General features: G+C 42.8%; 1 protein-coding gene and 1 long non-coding RNA gene across 3 annotated transcripts in view; one reads left to right on the forward strand and one right to left on the reverse strand.

The window, feature by feature from the left end:
• LOC146675501 (protein NLRC3-like) overlaps window positions 1-15677 on the forward strand; it is a 507908-nt gene that overhangs the window by 1356 nt on the left and 490875 nt on the right. The window lies entirely within an intron of this gene.
• LOC146675502 (uncharacterized) overlaps window positions 6606-15677 on the reverse strand; it is a 59282-nt gene continuing 50210 nt past the window's right edge. Inside the window, exons 2-3 of the long non-coding RNA XR_014910288.1 lie at window positions 7391-7511; window positions 6606-6812 (exon numbers count right to left, since the gene is read on the reverse strand). This is a non-coding gene — a long non-coding RNA (uncharacterized LOC146675502). The remainder of the gene's footprint in view (window positions 6813-7390; window positions 7512-15677) is intronic.

Raw genomic sequence — 15677 nt, forward strand, 5'->3', positions numbered from 1 at the left:
TTGAAAACTTTAACAAAATACTGTTATGTGACAAAGAGTAAGTACATTATTTTTATGAGATTCAGATTGTTCATCATGTCTTTAATTTAATATTTCCAGTTTTTCCTTCCTGTCTCATGAAGCTGTTACATTTATTGTTTTTCTTTTAGGATCAATAAGAGGCCAGAATCTCCTGGACCTGAACCCAGCTGTGTTTCCTTAAAGAGCAACGACTCGAAGTATATTGTTGTAAACTTTAAAGGCTGTTCTTCTGCTGCTGAGAGGTAATGTGTGTCTAGATGTTGTTCCTGACTCTGTATTTTTGAATAAATCCTCATGTTTAATATCAGCTCAGCTCTTTTTCACACACATTTCTATGTTGGTATGTGAAGCGGTGTGTGTTGGAGTGTTTCCACAAACACAGCAGTCAGAGTGGAAAGAGTGGATGTTGTAGGAGGTGTTTGTGTAGTGAAGAGGCTGAGTGTCTGTAGGACTCCAGCTGCTCCAGCAGGTGTCTCCTTTGTGCTTTGCTTCAAACACAGTGTAGGGAGGAGCTTCCACTCAGGTGTTTCAGGTGTTGCTGGATGGAGGAGGACAAATAGTTTTTCCCTTCAGTGACACTTCAGCAGCTCAATGTTCTGGGAGATGTTTGTCTTTATGAAGGTTTATGGATTCTTGTTCTTACTTTGGTTAAACTGAGCAATACATTTTCCATCTAACATTTAAAGTAAATTTCCAGGTGAATAAAAGATCTGCAGCTGCAGCCTCTGTGATGTTTCACAGTCTGAAAGTAACAAATTCAACCAGAGTTCAAACAAAGGCTTAATATACGTGTGTGTTTGATATAATGCCAACAAGTACAAATAGGTGTTCTTACAGGTCTTAATCACAGAGGTCTGATAAGTCTGGTGACTTTCACACTCAGCAGTTTTGCTGCCTTTTATTTTATATTGGCCTTTTTAAAGCCCTTCAAAGTCTCCCACATTCATACAGAGCTTTTAACACCAAACTCCTTTACAGTCCTTCTCCTCTCACACACGATCACACGACTGATTTGTCTGCAGCAGCTGTGTTACTGCTAGTATTTTATTATGTGTGTATCTCCTCATATTGTTCCTGTGGTTTAGTTTGACTCAGCTGCTCTGTTGCTGATACACGTCTCCATGAATATGATTGATCAGATGCTGCCAACACCATGTGTTTCATGTGAGCGCTCAGCTGAAACCCTGGGTTGACTTATCGAGTTAATAACAAGCTTCACGTGACTGTGAATGCTAAAGTGAATCCAGATCAAGGAGAGAGACCCTGCTAATGTTGGACTCACTTCTTAGTGTGGATCCCAGGAGGAAGTTCAACATAGCCATTCTTTGTGCTAGCTCGACCAAACCTGAGACCACAGTGCAGGATAATGATTATCATCTGTCTCTGTCAAGGACATTTAAAATCCACAAATAACAAACATAATTATATTTGATCATTAAAAATATGTTTTCACTTAAAAAAGCATGAGCACACTGGTGGATTACAGAAACATGAAAACTCGTTAACAGTAAAGTTAAGTTAGGCTTAAACAAAGTGTCAAACATACTTAAGTAGAAGGACTGATGTTTGTGTTAACCCTCTTGATTGAGCATCAAGACACTTTTTAATATTTTACTAATTTCTGAAGCTTTTTACCAACTTTGTTCAAATTGGTCTGCTGTCATTTTATTGTTGACAAAAAGAGATTTTGAGTTTGACTGTTGACGTTTCCATGTGAGACTGTTGCTGCAACACCAGGATGTTACTACAGAATACACTTTATATTGTGAGCACTTGGATGTTAGTCCAGTTGTCCTAAACTGACACACCTGCACCTGGATTCATTCTGACCAGATTTTAGCTCAACAGTGTTTCATACTTAATACATCAGACACAAACTCTGCCGCTGTCATTGTGTGCAGTGTGTGTGCAGTGTGTGTGCAGTGTGTGTGCAGTGTGTGTGCAGTGTGTGCAGTGTGTGTGCAGTGTGTGTGCAGTGTGTGCAGTGTGTGTGCAGCGGGTCACTGTGTCCTATGAGTGTTATACTACAATAAACAGAGCCTGACCGCGGGCATAAAGAGGGCAAAAACCCACTTATGCTCTAAAGATGAAGTTCTGTTTCTCTTCAAATGACCCTCAGAGCATGTGGAGGGTCATTGAACGCATCACAGATTACCTCAAGAACAACAGGCTGAAGAACATAAAAACAAACGCAGAGTTTCTGTCTGACGGTTTGAACATGAAACAGGAATTATTGAGCAAAAACGGCCAGTTTACTAATTTATGATCAATCATCAACGCATTCACCTACAATACACGAATGAACATCACCAGTTAAACTGAAAATAACCTGCATACAAATACGACAGCAGACTATAGCGAACGAGCAGAGAAATGCATTTTATAGATGAAGTGTTGGCAGCGACTCTTAGGACAGCCTGTCTCACTGTCAGCAGTTAAACAACATCCACACACTGGAAGCCCGTTTCCGTCACTAAAAAAAAGAAGGATCCAGAACTCGAAATTTCGACTTATTTTCTCGTAATTTCGACTTATTAACTTGGAATTTTGAAAAAACTAACTCAAAATTAAGAGTTAGTGCTGTCAATCAGTAATTTACGTGAATGACGTAATTTCCTTGTTACCCGGAAGCTGAAGCCCTCAGCTACAAATGCTACAGCTAAGATACCAGAATTACAGCCAGTCATAAATGCACAAGTCGCTGATTATTGTCTGTGTGGCTTCACAAATGATGAAATCCTTCTGTTATTAGCTGAATCACATGGCGTTAATATCAGCTAACGTACTCTCGAAAGCGCCGGTTTGTTGCGATGCGGGTTTGAGTGCGCATTGTAGCTAGATTACTGATTGGCAGAACTAACTCGAAATTTCGAGCTATAAGTCGAAATTTTGAGAATGGATCCTGTTTTGTGGCGGAAACGGGCTTCCGTAACAGACTGATGGAGGCAGGAGAAGCTGCCTACAGACATCAGTCAGTGGATCCACAGTAACATCGACTCTGAGTTCAGCTGCTGATCATCAACTGTTTCTGTCTCGTTCCCAGACTCTGATCTCACATAAAACGAAGCAGATTTATGCTGAAACTAAGCTGCACACAGCTGATGTCAGCCAGGAAAACAGTACAGACTGCTAACGTTACCTTAACTTCGAGACGATCAACTGCGCCACAACATTCAGGAAAGCGACGGAAGGAAACGCCCAGAGAGGCGTTTGAGGGACGGTCAGAGTCAGGAACCTCAGAAACGCATCAGGCTGGAGTTTAATTCTGTTTTCATCTTTAGAAACATCTGGAAATAGTTATAAAAACGCTGCGTAATAAAGAAAAATAGTGTAGATTAGTTTGAGTTGTGTTTAGCTGAGCTGTGTCTTTAATCTGAAGTTCATTTTGTGGAGGAGCAGCAAGACTTTCAGTGTTACTCTCAGAGAAAGCCTCCCAAATGTCTGTTGTCTTAATAGTGGAATTATCTGGAAAATGAACCAGTTCTTATGAGCTGCTTTTCTGTATGAGTAGTCAAAGCATTTTATACAGCGTGCTTCATTCACACAAGCACTTCTTTTTCTAACAATGACACTATGATGGATGCATCGGAGAGGAAGTCGGGGTTCCACATCTTGCCCAAGGATACCGTGGCGTGCAGACTGGAGCAGCCAGGGATCAAACGTCCAACCTTCCAGTTAGTAATTCTACCTGCTGAGCTACAGTCTGTACTTCCTGAACATCACACCCTCCTTTTGTTTCTTTATTTCCACTAGCAACCAGGACCATACCCAGATAGCAAGGAGACATTGAACAGACATTGAATTTTAAAGCCGACAATGTGCACAGGGCAGTGATATTTAAAATGAAGGTAAACTATTCCAATCTCTGCAGCCCCAATTGTGTATCTCACACACACACACAGTCCTGAATTCATTACTGAAGTCTCATCCAGACGTTCAATGTGCTGTGTAATTAAATTGAGACGTGGTGTTCAACAGGAAGCTAAAGACTGGTGCTGTTAAAGTGTTCAAAAAACAGCAGGAGCTCGGTGTGAGGCCACAGTGGGCCAAAAAACACAAGATGACCTCCAGCGAGGACAAAATGTATCTGGACGTCTCTGTGAGCATCTGTCTCACTGTGTAAGTGTAGCACAGTGTCTGTGTGTGCATGGCTGGGGAAGAGAGACAGCACAACTGAAAGCCAGCACTCAGACGAGGACCCGGTGCATCGTCTGTCTCATCTCAGCCAGTTTACTTACAAACTCTTTAAGTTTGAATTTTAAAGCCGACAATGTGCACAGGGCAGTGATATTTAAAATGAAGGTAAACTATTCCAATCTCTGCAGCCCCAATTGTGTATCTCACACACACACACACACACACAGTCCTGAATTCATTACTGAAGTCTCATCCAGACGTTCAATGTGCTCTGTAATTAAATTGAGACGTGGGGTCAAAATTCCCACCTAGATTGAGTGAGATGAAATAGAAATCGGCTCTCCTCTTACTGACTTTATAGAAATAATTACATAAGCTGCATTTATAACTGTTATTAAATAACAGCAGCACACGAGAACTAAAGTGTAATCCAGCACATTTCGCTTCGCTTGCACTGATTCTTTAGAGATGACGACCGTGGTGGGTAATTAAGGGCAAACAATATACAAGTGGCGTGAAAAATGGAGGCTGCATTACCTTTCCAAAGCTTCCTTTCCCGATGGCCCGCAGTATCTGGAAGTGGTCAAAGTTTACTGTGGAGAAAATGAGAAGCAGTTAGTGAGAACGTGTCAGTTTGAGCTGAGCTATAAAACAGGGAACATGACATGTACAGCACTGTGCAAAAGTCTTGAGCCATCCCTCATTTGCTTCCAGGGATCCGGACTTCCCTGTAATCTTTAAAGTGGTATTAAGGAATAGCTCTCCAGGCTTTTTAAAGTGTTTCTGATTTTTAATCCAGGGCTTGTATTTGACCACTTTTTGTCTGTTAAGACCCTTCACACTAATCTCTGAAACATTCAAACATAAACAGACACCTAAGTCACGGAAAGGACCAGAAAACTTAACAAAGAACCAATTTTAAATTGTATCTGTACACATTTACTTGCAGCCTATTGCAAAAAAACAAAACCCCACATCATTTGTTCTCACTTCTTTAGTTGAAGAATGCAGTTAATAACACCGTTAACACAGACTGACCTGGCAAAACACGAAAAAACATAAACACAGATGAGAGGCTTTGAACAGATGACATACTCAGATCAATTCAACACTTTAGACTTTAAAAATGCACAAGCGTCTTTCAAAAACCCATTTATTTAATCTATCATCATTGATATTATTATGTACAGTTATAATGTACTGTTCATCTCCCTTAAATAAACAGGCAGCCTTAAAGTGTGAAATAGTCACTTGTCTACTGTCTCAGTGGCTGATAGTGCCCCACAGGCCTCAATGTCAGCTTGAAGCCATTATGTTTCAATTGTTTAAAGATAAACAGATTTTGAATGAAAGCGAGGAAACTTCGGTAGCACAAAAAAGTGCCTATTCTTTGTTCCCATATGGTTCAGTCATATTACTGTCATTTCCCCCTAAGGTGTTCCCAAAGACACCACCCAGATAGCAAGGAGACATTGAACAGATGTTGATTTTCCATCTGAACCATCAGAATCGTCAGAATTGAAATGTCAACACAAAACCAATGTTGAAACAACATTGAAATACTGATGAAACCTGACACTGACATTGAAATAACATTGATTCACTGTTGTTCTGTCATCGTTGATTGTTGATCTATTTATAGTTGACAAGGTGACAACAATCACGTTGAAAAACCATCGATTTATGGTTGAGCGGGAAATTAAAGCTGCTACCACTTGGACTATTCCGCAGCACCCCTATCACATTGGTACATCCCTCCAGGTAACCATTGTCTTGTACAGTAGAGCGGGACATTAGATTTACTCTCAGCGGAATTGACCGGAGAAGGCATCAGTTCATGCACTGCACTGGCCTGCACCACGATTAGTATAAGGTAAGAATGAATGACTTTTGTTCTATTCGTTATTTCCACGGTTGCATTTGAATAATTGTAAAAAAAACAAAACAAATTTGTTAATGTAAAGTTTCGGATAAAATGTGGGAGCCCGAAATTGTGTCTACTTTCATCTTACAATCCGGCAACAAATAAATTGCACTGCAAACAAAGTCTATCAACAAAGAAAACATTTTCGTTTCATACACAGCAAATCCAGCATGTCCAAATTAACACTGTCGGATTTGATTTCAACACTATTAAAGTGTCTATATGGGTCCACACCAGAGAGTGTTAATTTAACTCTTTTTGGAGAGTTGGTACGTTAACTCTGATTTAGTGTTAAATACCAAATCTGTCTGGAGTTGATAATTTAACACTTGGTGTTAAGAGTTTATATATCAACTCTCAAAGAGTATTTTAGTTTAACTACGTAAGAGTTATCTTCTAATTCATTCTAAAAAGCGGGAATTTTACTGTTCTGAACTTCTAGAAATTTCTTTTGGAAATAAACATTTACTAAAAAGATGCAATGGTTTTTGAAAAACATTTATTCTGAACTGTGCACCACAATTTCAAAACATTTTCTGAAAGATGTAAAGGTATACATGTTCTCACTTTCATTAGAATTTTGTTTATCAAAAGGTCTGACATGGTAAATGCAAATAACAGCATCTCATCACTTATTGCTTCAATACAATATGCATGTCCTTCATTCATCCCTTTGTGGAACTTCAACGCACTTCTGCTCTCCCCCATATTCCATCTTCACAAGCATATCCTGTGCGGAGATTGAATAAAAATTAGTTGACACTAATTAATGGCACAAATAATCCAGTAAACAATTGCAGCCCAGTAAAAAAAAAAAGGAACCCTCTTTGAGCCATTACTTGTGTAAAGTATTTTCCCAAAAGACAAGGACACAGGCAACAGGTAATACTGAACTAAATGTAAAACCTCAACCTTTTTCATTTTTACCTAAACCGTGTGCACAAAACTCTGGAGGGATCTATGCTAACGTAGAATCCAGTCAGGACGTCTGCTACTGCTGTTTGCTCGCTTTTTAATGGGCGATCGTTTTCAGGCTTCAAGCAGCACCATTATACCAACATTTCACATTCTACACATTGTTTTAGGTGTATTTGACCAAAAGTTTGACTGAAAATTCACATGCAAGCTTTTTTCAAGGCTGTGGTATTTGCCCGCAAACAATACCTTTCAGCTAGCTAAAACAGAATGTTATGCTATCAGCGAGCAACATGGCTAATGCCTTTCACACAGCTTTGTCTCAACTCCAAAGAGCCACAGAAGTAAAAGCTAATAATAATAATTGAAACAATATTTGAAAGAATGACTTACCAAGCATGGCAAACAACTCAAATATGTAGAGCAAAATGTTCTGAAACGGCTTCACTTCAGCTTCGATTGGAGCCGTGCTGGGGGCGGAGTCTGTGAATTTACTCTGTTGGTGTCATAGCCCCTGTAGGAGTTCAGAGTTAAGAGGTCAAGAGTTAATGTTTCCATTGTAACACCTCCAGATTTGACAGAGAAACACTCATTTTTAACACTCGATTTTAACTACTATCATTTTACACCTCAGAGTTACATTAAAAGAATGTGACTCTGCTTAGAGTAAAATTAACTCTACTTTTGCAAGAAGACTATTAACACCAAAACATTTAACACTGTTGAATTTGCTGTGTACTTTTCCGTTATATTCTCTTACAAAGCTAGCTTTAACGCTTCGAGGGTTCCTTTGTTCTTTTTTTTTTTTTTTTTTTTTTTTTAAATGACATCAGAAACAGCAGTATGCGACATTACGTGATGGCAGAGCTTCAGTTCATCCTTTGTCATTTTTTTTTTTTTTTTTTTTTTTTTTTAATAAATAGGACAGGGGGAATGAATGAGAGAAAGAGGGGGAGAGAAAGAAAGAAAACCAAAGGGGAGAAGAGACGGTGAGAAGGGGGGGGGAAGAGAGAGAAAAAAAAAAAAAAAAAAAAAGAACTCCTGGGTCACCTGTATGGAGAAAAAAAAAAAACCAAACAAAAAAAACAAACAGAGGAGACAGCAAACAACAAAGAGCAACATAATAATAGAGAAAACAAAGCACCATCACAATAAACTAGCTAGTCATAGATATCAATATTTACTAAATAATAAACGATATTGTGCAGCACGCAAGATAGACAGCGCACAGTGTGCTTTGAGCGCATGCATGTCTTAAAGCCAAGAAAGCTTTAGTCCGCGTCTGTGAATACCCATGTGTGCATACCTGTGTGGATCAGCATGCTTGCATTCCAAAGGTTTCTCCATGTAATGATCTGCTAGGGAGTGTGGGGGGGCCACAGCCCCGTCCTCCAGGGTGTGAAGCGGGTATGGAGGAGATCAAAACTCCAGACATCCAGAGGCCCCCAGAACACAAGAGACCATGGAAGACCAACAGAGGGGCAGCCGCGCCACTGTTCCAGTAAGAGCTGAGGAGAGTCCCAGATGAGGGCTCACTCAGCAGCCGCGGAGCAGAAGTCAGGGGGAGTTGCAGTGACGCGCCCGTAAGCTCCGCCGGCCCCCAGCTGTGCCTGAGTGACCGAGCCCCAGGCCGAGAGGCCGGGGGCACCCCACCTCCAAAGGGGCCCGAGCGAGCCCCAGGCCCCAGGCCCCGACAAGCGGCCGCCAAGGAGTGAGCCGGTGTGTACCCGGACGCCCACCCCCAGACACAAAGAACCACCAACACACCGACACCTGAGGGAGTCCGCCACCGGCAGGGGAAGTGGTGGTGGGTGGAGATAGGCCTCCAAACCTTGGAGGGCCTGAGGTGTCCCCAGAGAGGTGGCGTCTGATACCCAACCTGACATATAGACACAGACATACAGGCACACACAGACACAAACATCCATTCCCACCCTCATGCTCTCATATGCACTCACTCCACACTCAACCAACGTGGAGACAGACATAAAGAGACGCTGTACACACAATCACACTCCCCAAGCGTACTCTACAAACCGGGTCTAGGTACCCTTGCCCCTGGAGGGGGGAATTGCACCCAGACCCAGGTGGTGTTACCCTTTTCCCTGCGGTGGGGAGAGGCAGACCACCCCGACTCCGCAGCAGCAGGGAGGCCCCACACCCCAGACCGCAGTCGGACGGCCAACTCCTCCTACTAGCCCTCCCGCTCCAGCAGGCCGCAGAGAATGGGGGTGGGAGAAGACTCCAAACCTCCCTCCACCCGCTCATTGTAGTGTTGATGCATATGTGTTCTAAGGTGCAATTAAAACCCAGGAGGGCATGGAGCTACCTGCCAAGGAGCAGCAGGTAAGCGCATAGTCCCTCCTGCTAGCCCTCAATGACTAAGTGTATTTAAAATTGAGAGGTGGGCAACGACGTCAGGGGTGAGGTATACACCCTGATGGTAATTTGGACTCCGTGATTGTGCCCACCCCCAAGATCCTATATGTATGTGTAATGAGAGTGTGAATAATGTGAATGTCTAAGTTGTGGGATAAAATTGAGGCATAGGCAGCCAGAAGGGGACGGGGGGGGGGGGGGGGGGGGGTAGCCTCCCCTGCACCCTGGTGACATACCCCCACTCCAAGGCCCTGCATGTGTGGGTGGTTGTGGAGGAGCGGGAAGAGGGAGGCAGCTGGAGATGGGGAGGGAAGGAAGGGAGGGGCAGGTAACCCCTCCCTGGGGCCAGCTCCCCCGCTGACCCCAGTAGGCACTCCCACCCTTCGCGACCCGCCAGGGAAGGGGGGCCCAGGCCCATCAGACCGGGGCCCAGTGCAGTAGCGCCCTCCGGCTCCACAGAGCCCTGGACAGTCCACCCAACCCCACCACAGAGAAAACTGCACCCACCCCACCATCCACACATCTTCCAGACTACATAAGACGGTAAACGCCCAGGCTGAGATCTTCCTCCACCGCTCCTGTATCTCCCCCTCCTTGCCGTCGCCTCGGCGCTTGACCCAGACTTTCGCTCTGTAGTTGCTTTTTAGCATAGTACTACAAAAAATTGTAAATCTGTGATGTATGATTGATAAACGTAAAGGTAACTGTATAAATGTGTTCAGTGACTTTGTTACTTTTAATGATTGGTGAGCACCCGCTTCGATTCGCACTCAATTCAAACTTTACGCTGCACGCTCACCTAACTTGCGTTTGCACCTTTTGTCCACACGTAAACTGCGTTTAGCATTTACGTGTGGACGAGGAAGACGGAGAAAATGCAGCGTCAAAGGTGTGCGCCTATTTTGACGCCACACTGTGCGCCAAGTTTTTGTCTCGGTGCCATGAATTCCTACAATGGCAGACTTAGACAAAATACTGTTAATGTTATTATCTTCAGTGTTTAAATGCTTACATATACGGGTTTGCTTGTAATTGTTGCCTATATACATTTTAAGCTATTATTTATTATTTAGTTCAATCAATAGATCAAGTTTTGTAGTGACTATGAAATATTATCATCACTGCTTAATCAACACACATCTCTCTCTCTCTGTTTTTGTGAACAGTCCTTTCTTAAAAGCAGAAAATGAAATTGTAGTTGTTCTTGTCTGATCAACACAAAACCTTTTTCCTATTATTATTTTTTATCTACAATATAAATTTTGTCTCTTTTTCACTCTCTTTTTTTTTTCTTCTTTACAATAGCTGGTGACCTGCAGAATCACCGCTCTCACAATTGGAGGCAATTACGTTTACACAGCGCACAAAAACACTGTGACGTCAAACACATTCACACTCACTTTTTCATCTGCATAAATAAATCATATGGCTGATGATATGTGCCATGGTGATCCATAAATATGATCACAAGTTTATTTAACTATTTTCAACCCAACAAAACAAATAAACAAAAACATGATGCTGATGCTATGAACACTCTACACACACGAGTCAAGATGCAGAAAAACTGCTCATGGAAACTCTGCACACTCCAGTTATCATAGTTATCATAGTTCTGTTTCCCTCTCTTTGAGGAGTTCTCAGCCAGCTCTCGATCTGATAATGTGTAGCTTGCTCATCAGCTCAGAAGAGACCGCAACGCAACCTCACACAGTGGTTGCGTGCTTTGCCCACAGTGGCAAAGACTTGCACTTTCATATTCAATTCAGCTTCTCCATCATGTACTTTTAGATGTTTCATACAGGGTTCAGCATATTAATTGTTTTCACAGGTGTGCTCTATACCTCAACAATGGCCCATAATAAGACGACAGTCTTTCACACAGGTCACGTGCCTCTATGCACATTGTTAGTTTAAATATTTGCCTGTTTTACTACATCTCATATGTCATTGTACTGAATTTGAGCAACCCTGAGCTTAATGCAGATTACTTTTAGCAATTATCCACCTCAATTAAATCTATGGTCTGGCACACAGGCTGTTGTCGATCAGGGCAAGCTAAAGAATAAACATTCGTGTCAGCAAGGGGTGTATGGAGTTAACTCCATACTCTTTCCTTCATTCCTTCATATCTTTAACATCCCAGCAGCATTGTCTCTGTGTAGAAATCAACTCCTCCTTCTAATTTATCTTTCTTTTCCAGATGAAAATGAAATTCACATGTTTCTTTCAGTGCCCTTTAGGACGAGTCCGAGAGCACCCGTTAGCTCGCTTCTTTGGTTGGCGGCTGTAGACAGAAAGAAAAAATAGTTCCTCTGTGAAACAGCTCGGGTCATGTTGGCTTAGTTTGGTGGATTTTTGTGTTGAGGCGTGAACGATCACATCTGGAAACAAAAATCAAGTCAAAGTGCTTAAACGGAGGCTTCACAGACGGATGATGTCACGTGGTTACTTCTACTTTTTTATACAGTCTGTTGATGCTTCCATCATTTATATACAGTCTGTGGCCACATCCATCTTTTATATAAGGTGGTGTCTATAACATAGCTGCTGGTTTTTGGGGAGTTATTTATTTAAATAGATTTTAGGTGGAGGAGGGTGGAGAGTTACCTCCGTCTGACGATTACTAACGTGTGCACGTGCTATTAACGCACACATATGAAAACAAAACTGCTGCATATAAAGCAGTTTATTACTTATGAAGGAAAATATTAAAATAAGATGATGGCACCAGTTCTGACATAAACGGTAGTAACCAGACCGAAAAGCAGCCCACATTTCGGTGCTTTATTTCGGTGCTTTTTTTTCCTGAGCTGTGATACACTTTAGATTCTAGCCAATCATTTTACGTTTCCGAGGATAGTAGGCGGGGCCAGGTACGTACGTTCTTTTAGAGCAGAGCTACAGATTAAAAATGACCAAGGCGAAGCAGTCAAAAGTAGTGATGGTAAATTTGATTCTTTTTACTGAATCGGGTTTTATTGAGTCACTCACCAAAGTGAATCGAGTTTTTTGAGTCATTTGATTCACTGAGTCAGTTGACCAGGGAGTGGAAAAAATTTACATTTTCACTCAAACTTAATTTGTTTCTCTTTTCATGTAAATCCCACTGCTAAGATGAATGATTCTAAAAAAAACCAACTATTTTATACAGCAAAAAAGAGCAAGAACATTTCTAAAATTAAGCAATTTCCTATCGAAATTGCTTAATAAACATTTATTTTGTTTATTTTTATTTTATTAGTATTTTCCTTAAATGTGTTAAATATATATTTTCTCATCTAAATGTCCACTGAGCTGTGAGCCAGGGGGCGGTAATGCGCCTTAACATTGGTTGCCAACCAAGAAGAAGAAGAAGCTGTGAGCCAGGAGGGAGGGGGTGAGTGAGTGAGTGATTCGTTCGCTTGCTCTATGATTCAGCACAGGAGGGAGGGGGTGAGCGAGTGAGTGATTCGTTCGTTCGCTCTATGATTCAGCACAGGAGGGAGGGGGTTAGTGAGTCCTGAGTGATTCGCTTACGCTTACGATTCAGCACAGGAGGGAGGGGGTTAGTGAGTGAGTGAGTGCTCTATGATTCAGCACAGGAGGAAGGGGAAGGGGGTGAGCGATTCCTGAGTGAGTTGCTTACGCTTACGATTCAACACAGGAAGGGAGGGGGTGAGTAGCTCAAATGTGCTGTTAGCATGTTAGCAGAGCGATGCTACTGTGAACCGAGGAGCTATTTTCTTGATGTGAGCTTCTACTCAGGGTTTTTTCTTCCAGTTCAGAGCAGAAATGCTTTTGTTAAGAAACTGGCTGTTGTTCCCCCCCCACAATTTTAATTATAAGCTAGATATATTTCTACTAAGCGAATTAGTTTGCTAACAGAAACAGGGATGAGTCAGTGAGTCAGTTGGGCTTGTGAATCATGATTCACGAGTCAGTAAAGTGATTCTCGAGTATTGAACGATTCGTTCACGAATCGAACATCACTAGTCAAAAGTCTGGCTGTACTTCACAGCAAAGGATGCAAACTCAGCAGCCTGCAACAAGTACTTTAAGCTGATACTGTGATACTGTCAAAGGAGGTAACACCTCAAATCCGATGAAACACCTGGCGACGCATAGCGTTTTTTTTAAAAACCGAGAAATGTGCCGTATTTGATAGCTTGCTGCGAGACCTCACACCGTGCACATCTACTGCGGGTGGGTTGCCTGTTATCGGACCCGGAGTTAGCAACATCCCCCAAAAACACGAAGAGGAGAGTCCTGGTCCCTAGCCCTGCCAGTGTAGCAGAAATGATGACGGATGATGATGCAGCAGCAGCCGTTCTTCTCTGCGTGAGTAGCTTAGTGTTGTTCGTGTGTAATTTACGTTGAGTAGGCTAACCACGTTATTACATTAATTCATGTAAGGTGAACTAGCAAACATCATCATAGCTACATGTGGCTCTCTTCTTGTTTGATGGCAGATACTCCCTTCACCCTGGCCAAAAAGGCTAAAATGACCAAAGAAAAAGTGGGAAACAGTTAAACATGAGAGGTTTTTGGACAAAGTTTATGGTTTTTCCATTGTTTAAGCACTGCTTCCAGCCAAGAGTGATGCCATATAAGCCCCATAGCTGCAGAAAAGGCTAACATTGTTGTCTTTTTACAAAAAAAACAGCTGAACATGAGAGGTTTTTGGACCAATTTTGTGTTCTCCATTCTTTAAGCACTGGCACCGTTTCAAAAGTACCGGTTTGGCACCGGTATCGGATAAAACCTAAACGATACCCATCCCTACTCCTTGCACAGACTCACTTTTACCTGCAGTCTAATTTTTTTTTTTTTTTTTTTTTTTTGCCTGTCCCGTTTGGCTCTTTTGCCATCAGAATTGTTGTCTAAAGGCAAAGAAAGATGCCCAACGGATTTACTTTACCAAATTGACCATCCCAGCCTTGCCGTAATGGTCCATTTGATTCACCTTTTATTGTCTATTTTATTTTCACTTACTGAATACGGGACAGACTTGACTGGGGGAAAGAAGGGGAGAAAGAAAGAGGGAAAGAGAAACAGCTGAGAAAAGGGACGGAGGAGAAGGGCAAAAAACAAAAATCAACAGAACGGGCAGGAAAAAAAGAAAAAGAAAAAAAAAACGCATATATCAATCACCTGGATCACCTGCTGAGAAAGAAAAAAGAAAACAAGCAGAAGAGAACAAGAGTAATAGAATAAACAACATCACAATGATATATGGGAATATGACAGTAAATACTAAATATTAAACATTATTGTGCAGCACATAAGATCAACAGAACACAGTGTGCTTTGAGGTAGGAGCCAAAAAGGGTGTAGTTTGTGGGTGTGAGCACCCGTGTGTACACCTGTGAGCATGGACGCGCTTGTTTTTTTTTTTTTTTTAAAAGGTTCCTTCATGTAATGATCTGCTAGAGGGTGTGGGGGGGCACAGCCCCGTCCTCCAGGGCATGAAGCAGGTATGGAGGAGATCAAAACTCCAGACATCCAGAGGCCCCCAGAACACAAGAGACCAAGGAAGACCAACAGAGGGGCAGCCGCGCCACTGTCCCAGAAAGAGCTGAGTAGAGTCCCAGATGAGGGCTCACTCAGCAGCCGCGGAGCAGAAGCCAGGGGGAGTTGCAGTGACGCGCCCGTGAGCTCCGCCGGCAGCCAGCCGTGCCTGAGTGACCGAGCCCCAGGCCGAGAGGCCGGGGGCACCCCACCTCCGAAGTGGCCCGAGCGAGCCCCAGGCTCCAGGCCCCGATAAGCGGCCGCCAAGGAGTGAGCCGGTGTGTACCTGGACGCCCATCCCCGGACACAGAGAACCACCAACGCACCGATGTCTGAGGGAGTCCGCCACTGGCAGGGGAAGTGGTGGTGGGGGGAGATAGGCCTCCAAACCTTGGAGGGCCTGAGATGTCCCCAGAGAGGTGGCGCCTGACACCCAACCTGACATATAGACACAGACATACAGGCACACACAGACACAAACATCCATTCCCACCCTCATGCTCTCATATGCACTTACTCCACACTCAACCAACGTGGAGACAGACATAAAGAGACGCTGTACACACGATCACACTCCCCAAGCGTACTCTACGAACCGGGTCTAGGTACCTGTTACGTCCCCACTTAAAAGTCTAGGCGATGAGGGTGGGGGACAGTAACAGTTAGATCCAGGTGGAATGAAAAGAACGCCAGGCAGAGGTATTTAACATAAAATAGATCTTTATTGTAGGCAAACACCTCAATAATCATATAAATGGCAACAACAAAAGGAGACAGCACCGCTGCTTTAATGAGAAATCAGGGAGGTCAA

The sequence above is a fragment of the Rhamphochromis longiceps genome, linkage group LG3, assembly GCF_057381845.1.
Source record: "Rhamphochromis longiceps isolate RC_006_pf linkage group LG3, R_longiceps_female_GT1.1, whole genome shotgun sequence".
NCBI classification, from domain to species: Eukaryota; Metazoa; Chordata; class Actinopteri; order Cichliformes; family Cichlidae; genus Rhamphochromis; species Rhamphochromis longiceps.